The following is a 10,000-nucleotide window of genomic DNA, read 5'->3' as shown; positions in this document are numbered from 1 at the left end:
TCGCAGTCCATGCTGTTATGTACTTTAATTAATTTTATAGTGCTGCTTGGACTACATATGGTTGAGGGTTGTAAGACTATGCTAATTAAGTTGTTTATATAAATTTTATAATGAAATTTTATAAGCATATGGTATATTATTGGATAATAATAATTTAATTATTATATTATTCATAATATTAACAAATATATGAAAAACATTATCTCACATTAGTAAATAATTTGAATGTGAAAAACGAAGAGAAATATTTTCTTTTTCAATCAAATAATACTGAGAAATGTCTAGCATAAAAAATTTATCTAGAATTGTCTCTTATTAAAGATTAGTAAATAGAAAGCCGTTGACAATATTATTATTCTTCGTTGATTCGTTAGACCAAACAAATGCCATACAAATATATAAAATATATAACGAATTTAATAAAATGTTTTATCATTATATATAAAGAATTAATTGCAAAAAAAGTTATACACAACCTCAACTCATATGGGACTACCCCCTGAATTTAAGCATATTAATTAGGGGAGGAAAAGAAACTAACCAGGATTTTCTTAGTAGCGGCGAGCGAAAAGAAATCAGTTCAGCACTAAGTCACTTTGTCTATATGGCAAATGTGAGATGCAGTGTATGGAGCGTCAATATTCTAGTATGAGAAATTAACGATTTAAGTCCTTCTTAAATGAGGCCATTTACCCATAGAGGGTGCCAGGCCCGTATAACGTTAATGATTACTAGATGATGTTTCCAAAGAGTCGTGTTGCTTGATAGTGCAGCACTAAGTGGGTGGTAAACTCCATCTAAAACTAAATATAACCATGAGACCGATAGTAAACAAGTACCGTGAGGGAAAGTTGAAAAGAACTCTGAATAGAGAGTTAAACAGTACGTGAAACTGCTTAGAGGTTAAGCCCGATGAACCTGAATATCCGTTATGGAAAATTCATCATTAAAATTGTAATATTTAAACAATATTATGATAATAGTGTGCATTTTTTCCATATAAGGACATTGTAATCTATTAGCATACAAAATTTATCATAAAATATAACTTATAGTTTATTCAAATTAATTTGCTTGCATTTTAACACAGAATAAATGTTATTAATTTGATAAAGTGCTGATAGATTTATATGAATACAGTGCGTTAATTTTTCGGAATTATATAATGGCATAATTATCATTGATTTTTGTGTTTATTATATGCACTTGTATGATTAACAATGCGAAAGATTCAGGATACCTTCGGGACCCGTCTTGAAACACGGACCAAGGAGTCTAACATATGTGCAAGTTATTGGGATATAAACCTAATAGCGTAATTAACTTGACTAATAATGGGATTAGTTTTTTAACTATTTATAGCTAATTAACACAATCCCGGGGCGTTCTATATAGTTATGTATAATGATATTTATATTATTTATGCCTCTAACTGGAACGTACCTTGAGCATATATGCTGTGACCCGAAAGATGGTGAACTATACTTGATCAGGTTGAAGTCAGGGGAAACCCTGATGGAAGACCGAAACAGTTCTGACGTGCAAATCGATTGTCAGAATTGAGTATAGGGGCGAAAGACCAATCGAACCATCTAGTAGCTGGTTCCTTCCGAAGTTTCCCTCAGGATAGCTGGTGCATTTTAATGTTATATAAAATAATCTTATCTGGTAAAGCGAATGATTAGAGGCCTTAGGGTCGAAACGATCTTAACCTATTCTCAAACTTTAAATGGGTAAGAACCTTAACTTTCTTGATATGAAGTTCAAGGTTATGATATAATGTGCCCAGTGGGCCACTTTTGGTAAGCAGAACTGGCGCTGTGGGATGAACCAAACGTAATGTTACGGTGCCCAAATTAACAACTCATGCAGATACCATGAAAGGCGTTGGTTGCTTAAAACAGCAGGACGGTGATCATGGAAGTCGAAATCCGCTAAGGAGTGTGTAACAACTCACCTGCCGAAGCAACTAGCCCTTAAAATGGATGGCGCTTAAGTTGTATACCTATACATTACCGCTAAAGTAGATGATTTATATTACTTGTGATATAAATTTTGAAACTTTAGTGAGTAGGAAGGTACAATGGTATGCGTAGAAGTGTTTGGCGTAAGCCTGCATGGAGCTGCCATTGGTACAGATCTTGGTGGTAGTAGCAAATAATCGAATGAGACCTTGGAGGACTGAAGTGGAGAAGGGTTTCGTGTGAACAGTGGTTGATCACGAGTTAGTCGGTCCTAAGTTCAAGGCGAAAGCCGAAAATTTTCAAGTAAAACACAAATGCCATACAAATATAATTATATTATATAAATCAAGCTAATTAATATACTTGAATAATTTTGAACGAAAGGGAATACGGTTCCAATTCCGTAACCTGTTGAGTATCCGTTTGTTATTAAATATGGGCCTCGTGCTCATCCTGGCAACAGGAACGACCATAAAGAAGCCGTCGAGAGATATCGGAAGAGTTTTCTTTTCTGTTTTATAGCCGTACTACCATGGAAGTCTTTCGCAGAGAGATATGGTAGATGGGCTAGAAGAGCATGACATATACTGTTGTGTCGATATTTTCTCCTCGGACCTTGAAAATTTATGGTGGGGACACGCAAACTTCTCAACAGGCCGTACCAATATCCGCAGCTGGTCTCCAAGGTGAAGAGTCTCTAGTCGATAGAATAATGTAGGTAAGGGAAGTCGGCAAATTAGATCCGTAACTTCGGGATAAGGATTGGCTCTGAAGATTGAGATAGTCGGGCTTGATTGGGAAACAATAACATGGTTTATGTGCTCGTTCTGGGTAAATAGAGTGTCTGGCATTTATGTTGGTCACTTGTTCCCCGGATAGTTTAGTTACGTAGCCAATTGTGGAACTTTCTTGCTAAAATTTTTAAGAATACTAATTGGGTTAAACCAATTAGTTCTTATTAATTATAACGATTATCAATTAACAATCAATTCAGAACTGGCACGGACTTGGGGAATCCGACTGTCTAATTAAAACAAAGCATTGTGATGGCCCTAGCGGGTGTTGACACAATGTGATTTCTGCCCAGTGCTCTGAATGTCAAAGTGAAGAAATTCAAGTAAGCGCGGGTCAACGGCGGGAGTAACTATGACTCTCTTAAGGTAGCCAAATGCCTCGTCATCTAATTAGTGACGCGCATGAATGGATTAACGAGATTCCTACTGTCCCTATCTACTATCTAGCGAAACCACAGCCAAGGGAACGGGCTTGGAATAATTAGCGGGGAAAGAAGACCCTTTTGAGCTTGACTCTAATCTGGCAGTGTAAGGAGACATAAGAGGTGTAGAATAAGTGGGAGATATTAGACTTCGGTTTGGTATCGCCAATGAAATACCACTACTCTTATTGTTTCCTTACTTACTTGATTAAATGGAACGTGTATCATTTCCTAGCCATTATACGGATATATTTATTATATCTTATGGTATTGGGTTTTGATGCAAGCTTCTTGATCAAAGTATCACGAGTTTGTTATATAATCGCAAACAAATTCTTTAATAAAACGGTGCATTTATGTATTTTTGATTTGAAAATTTGGTATAACTCCAATTACTCAGGTATGATCCAATTCAAGGACATTGCCAGGTAGGGAGTTTGACTGGGGCGGTACATCTCTCAAATAATAACGGAGGTGTCCCAAGGCCAGCTCAGTGCGGACAGAAACCACACATAGAGCAAAAGGGCAAATGCTGACTTGATCTCGGTGTTCAGTACACACAGGGACAGCAAAAGCTCGGCCTATCGATCCTTTTGGTTTAAAGAGTTTTTAACAAGAGGTGTCAGAAAAGTTACCATAGGGATAACTGGCTTGTGGCGGCCAAGCGTTCATAGCGACGTCGCTTTTTGATCCTTCGATGTCGGCTCTTCCTATCATTGTGAAGCAAAATTCACCAAGCGTTGGATTGTTCACCCATGCAAGGGAACGTGAGCTGGGTTTAGACCGTCGTGAGACAGGTTAGTTTTACCCTACTAATGACAAAACGTTGTTGCGACAGCATTCCTGCGTAGTACGAGAGGAACCGCAGGTACGGACCAATGGCACAATACTTGTTCGAGCGAACAGTGGTATGACGCTACGTCCGTTGGATTATGCCTGAACGCCTCTAAGGTCGTATCCGTGCTGGACTGCAATGATAAATAAGGGGCAATTTGCATTGTATGGCTTCTAAACCATTTAAAGTTTATAATTTACTTTATAAACGACAATGGATGTGATGCCAATGTAATTTGTAACATAGTAAATTGGGAGGATCTTTGATCACCTGATGCCGCGCTAGTTACATATAAAAGCATTATTTAATACAATGACAAAGCCTAGAATCAATTGTAAACGACTTTTGTAACAGGCAAGGTGTTGTAAGTGGTTGAGCAGCTGCCATACTGCGATCCACTGAAGCTTATCCTTTGCTTGATGATTCGATAATAAAGATGTTGCAAGCGGGCATAATCATTATGCTTGCTTGCAGCATCGCACGCCACTTTGTTTGTGGTGTGTAAGGTAGGGAAGAAGAAATATAAAAGACCTAAATTGGAAACATCAATATATAAGTAAATATTGAACAAACAAAATGTATCGTCATCTTATTAGTGACGCGATGATAAAGTGGCAAACATATTCCATGTATAAATATTCCTATGGTATTAAAATTCAAGTAAAGAGGACATATATAAAAGTTTGTATATATGGTTCATTCAATGGTAGCAGCGGTTGGTTGGTTGGTGTCTGCTCCTCTTATTGTTCAAAACTTATGTTATGGTAGCAAGTCTATATCGTCATATTATTAGTGACGCGAAAAAGTAGTGGCAAAACATATTCCATGTATAAATAAATATTCCTATGGTATTGAAATTCAAGTAAAGAGGCCATTCAAGTAAAGAGGACTTATATAAATATAAGTATATATAATGGTAGCAGCGCGGTTGGTTGGTTGGTGTGTCTGCTCCTCTTATTGTTCAAAACTTATGTTATGGTAGCAAGACTGTATCGTCATATTATTAGTGACGCGAAAAAGTAGTGGCAAAACATATTCCATGTATAAATATTCCTATGGTATTGAAATTCAACTAAAGAGGACATATAAAATTACTATCAATGGTAGCAGTGGTTGGTTGGTTGGTGGTTGGTTGGCGGCTGCTCCTATTATTGTTCAAGACTTATGTTATGGTAGCAAGTCTGTATCGTCATATTAATTATTAGTGACGCGAAAAAGTAGTGGAAATCATATTCCATGTATAAATAGATTCCTATGGTAATGAAATTTTCAAGTAAAGAGAGGACCATTCAAGTAAGAGGACATATAAAAAGTAAGTATATGTTCCTCCAATGGTAGCAGTGGTTGGTTGGTTGGCGGCTGATCCTCTTATTGTTCAAAACTTATTTTATCAATATGAGTTTGGCAATACAATAAAGAAGACCAATCTAATCCATATAAAACTAAATGTATTATATGGATATGCTTAGGAAACCCATATATTCATAAAAAAAAATTATGTATAGAAAATTATACATATATCTTTTATATAAATGAATCGTATGGATATCGCCTTATGGTAGGTATAATAACTTTTTAAGGCATAATAATGTATAATATAGAAAATATACATTGAAATATAAATGCATTTTTATAGATATGGCGGCATATAAGTGCCATATACACAAGAATAAATAATAGAATTTACCAATATATAATTAAAATGAGATATATAAACCTAGTGAGGGGCTGCACTAGTATATGAATCGTATGGATATGGCTTATAGGTATAATACCTATAAGGCATAATAATGTATAATATAATAAATATAAATTAAGATATGAATGAATTATATAAATATGGCATAGAAATGCCATATACATACATAAGAATAAATGGTAGAATTTACCCATATATCACTGAAACACGATATATAAACCTAATGATAGCTGGCACTAGTACTGTAAACATGCACGCAATAGTGCGTGGGGTAAAAAACTACTATAGGGAGGTGGTCGTTGGCGGGCCCCTCCTCGTATTGGTCAAAACTTATGTTATGCATATGAATTTGTCAATACTATATAGAACGCCAAGCATATCCATATAAACTATGGATATGCATAGAAATCCATACAAAAGTAAAAAAAAATTATGTATAGAAAAATATACATATATTTATATAAGTGAATCGTATGGATATGGCTTATAGGTATAATACCTATAAGGCATAATAATGTATAACAAGTAAATATACATTGAAATGTGAATGCATTGTATGGATATGGCATATAAATGCCATATATATAGAAATAAATTGTATATCAATGATATAACAATTATAAACCTAGTGAGGGGCGGCACTAGTGAATGAATCGTATGGATATGGCTTATAGGTATAATACCTATAAGGCATAATAATGTATAATATAATAAATATACATTAAGATATGAATGGATTGTATAAATATGGCATAGAAATGCCATATACATAAGAATAAATGGTAGAATTTACCCATATATCACTGAAACACGATATATAAACCTAGTGATAGCTGGCACTAGTACTGTAAACAGGCACGCAATAGTGCGTGGGGTAAAAAACTACTATAGGGAGGTGGTCGTTGGCGGGCCCCTCCTCGTATTGGTCAAAACTTATGTTATGCATATGAATTTGTCAATACTATATAGAACGCCAAGCATATCCATATAAACTATGGATATGCATAGAAATCCATACAAAAGTAAAAAAAAATTATGTATAGAAAAATATACATATATTTATATAAGTGAATCGTATGGATATGGCTTATAGGTATAATACCTATAAGGCATAATAATGTATAACAAGTAAATATACATTGAAATGTGAATGCATTGTATGGATATGGCATATAAATGCCATATATATAGAAATAAATTGTATATCAATGATATAACAATTATAAACCTAGTGAGGGGCGGCACTAGTGAATGAATCGTATGGATATGGCTTATAGGTATAATACCTATAAGGCATAATAATGTATAATATAATAAATATACATTAAGATATGAATGGATTGTATAAATATGGCATAGAAATGCCATATACATAAGAATAAATGGTAGAATTTACCCATATATCACTGAAACACGATATATAAACCTAGTGATAGCTGGCACTAGTACTGTAAACAGGCACGCAATAGTGCGTGGGGTAAAAAACTACTATAGGGAGGTGGTCGTTGGCGGGCCCCTCCTCGTATTGGTCAAAACTTATGTTATGCATATGAATTTGTCAATACTATATAGAACGCCAAGCATATCCATATAAACTATGGATATGCATAGAAAACCATACAAAAGTAAAAAAAAATTATGTATAGAAAAATATACATATATTTATATAAGTGAATCGTATGGATATGGCTTATAGGTATAATACCTATAAGGCATAATAATGTATAACAAGTAAATATACATTGAAATGTGAATGCATTGTATGGATATGGCATATAAATGCCATATATATAGAAATAAATTGTATATCAATGATATAACAATTATAAACCTAGTGAGGGGCGGCACTAGTGAATGAATCGTATGGATATGGCTTATAGGTATAATACCTATAAGGCATAATAATGTATAATATAATAAATATACATTAAGATATGAATGGATTGTATAAATATGGCATAGAAATGCCATATACATAAGAATAAATGGTAGAATTTACCCATATATCACTGAAACACGATATATAAACCTAGTGATAGCTGGCACTAGTACTGTAAACAGGCACGCAATAGTGCGTGGGGTAAAAAACTACTATAGGGAGGTGGTCGTTGGCGGGCCCCTCCTCGTATTGGTCAAAACTTATGTTATGCATATGAATTTGTCAATACTATATAGAACGCCAAGCATATCCATATAAACTATGGATATGCATAGAAAACCATACAAAAGTAAAAAAAAATTATGTATAGAAAAATATACATATATTTATATAAGTGAATCGTATGGATATGGCTTATAGGTATAATACCTATAAGGCATAATAATGTATAACAAGTAAATATACATTGAAATGTGAATGCATTGTATGGATATGGCATATAAATGCCATATATATAGAAATAAATTGTATATCAATGATATAACAATTATAAACCTAGTGAGGGGCGGCACTAGTGAATGAATCGTATGGATATGGCTTATAGGTATAATACCTATAAGGCATAATAATGTATAATATAATAAATATACATTAAGATATGAATGGATTGTATAAATATGGCATAGAAATGCCATATACATAAGAATAAATGGTAGAATTTACCCATATATCACTGAAACACGATATATAAACCTAGTGATAGCTGGCACTAGTACTGTAAACAGGCACGCAATAGTGCGTGGGGTAAAAAACTACTATAGGGAGGTGGTCGTTGGCGGGCCCCTCCTCGTATTGGTCAAAACTTATGTTATGCATATGAATTTGTCAATACTATATAGAACGCCAAGCATATCCATATAAACTATGGATATGCATAGAAATCCATACAAAAGTAAAAAAAAATTATGTATAGAAAAAATATACATATATTTATATAAGTGAATCGTATGGATATGGCTTATAGGTATAATACCTATAAGGCATAATAATGTATAACAAGTAAATATACATTGAAATGTGAATGCATTGTATGGATATGGCATATAAATGCCATATATATAGAAATAAATTGTATATCAATGATATAACAATTATAAACCTAGTGAGGGGCGGCACTAGTGAATGAATCGTATGGATATGGCTTATAGGTATAATACCTATAAGGCATAATAATGTATAATATAATAAATATACATTAAGATATGAATGGATTGTATAAATATGGCATAGAAATGCCATATACATAAGAATAAATGGTAGAATTTACCCATATATCACTGAAACACGATATATAAACCTAGTGATAGCTGGCACTAGTACTGTAAACAGGCACGCAATAGTGCGTGGGGTAAAAAACTACTATAGGGAGGTGGTCGTTGGCGGGCCCCTCCTCGTATTGGTCAAAACTTATGTTATGCATATGAATTTGTCAATACTATATAGAACGCCAAGCATATCCATATAAACTATGGATATGCATAGAAATCCATACAAAAGTAAAAAAAAATTATGTATAGAAAAATATACATATATTTATATAAGTGAATCGTATGGATATGGCTTATAGGTATAATACCTATAAGGCATAATAATGTATAACAAGTAAATATACATTGAAATGTGAATGCATTGTATGGATATGGCATATAAATGCCATATATATAGAAATAAATTGTATATCAATGATATAACAATTATAAACCTAGTGAGGGGCGGCACTAGTGAATGAATCGTATGGATATGGCTTATAGGTATAATACCTATAAGGCATAATAATGTATAATATAATAAATATACATTAAGATATGAATGGATTGTATAAATATGGCATAGAAATGCCATATACATAAGAATAAATGGTAGAATTTACCCATATATCACTGAAACATGATATATAAACCTAGTGATAGCTGGCACTAGTACTGTAAACAGGCACGCAGTAGTGCGTGGGGTAAAAAACTACTATAGGGAGGTGGTCGTTGGCGGGCCCCTCCTCGTATTGGTCAAAACTTATGTTATGCGTAAACATATGATTTTGTCAATACTATAAAGAAAACTTGTTTTGTACATACAAAACTAAATGAATTATATGGATATTGAAAAATAAATGGCATTATATCCATATAATGAAAATATACTTGTATTCTCTTATTATAAGAGAGAATACCGTATAGTTGGTTGGCAAAGACAATTGAAAATACCCGAATTGCAGATGATGGGTTCAAAAACTACTATAGGGTGGTGTAGCAAATAATATGAAGATGATATATCCATATAATGGATATACACTAGTATTCTCTTATTATAATAGAGAATACCATATAAATGGTTGGCAAAGACAATTGAA

General features: G+C 33.6%; 2 non-coding genes across 2 annotated transcripts in view; both read left to right on the top strand.

Annotated features, from left to right (window-relative positions):
• The window catches only part of LOC119558837, a 179-nt gene extending 108 nt beyond the window's left edge, over nucleotides 1–71 (top strand). Inside the window, exon 1 of the ribosomal RNA XR_005220463.1 lies at nucleotides 1–71. This exon is cut by the window's left edge and continues 108 nt beyond it. This is a non-coding gene — a ribosomal RNA (5.8S ribosomal RNA).
• Nucleotides 72–472: 401 nt separating this feature from the next.
• On the top strand, nucleotides 473–4,443 carry LOC119558830. The gene has a single exon (XR_005220458.1). It is a non-coding gene; the product is annotated as a large subunit ribosomal RNA (ribosomal RNA).
• The last annotated feature ends 5,557 nt before the right edge of the window (nucleotides 4,444–10,000 follow it).

Source organism: Drosophila subpulchrella, unplaced genomic scaffold (assembly GCF_014743375.2).
Source record: "Drosophila subpulchrella strain 33 F10 #4 breed RU33 unplaced genomic scaffold, RU_Dsub_v1.1 Primary Assembly Seq142, whole genome shotgun sequence".
NCBI lineage: Eukaryota > Metazoa > Arthropoda > Insecta > Diptera > Drosophilidae > Drosophila > Drosophila subpulchrella.
Note: the sequence above shows the minus strand (reverse complement) of the source record. Positions and strands in the feature narration are given on the sequence as shown.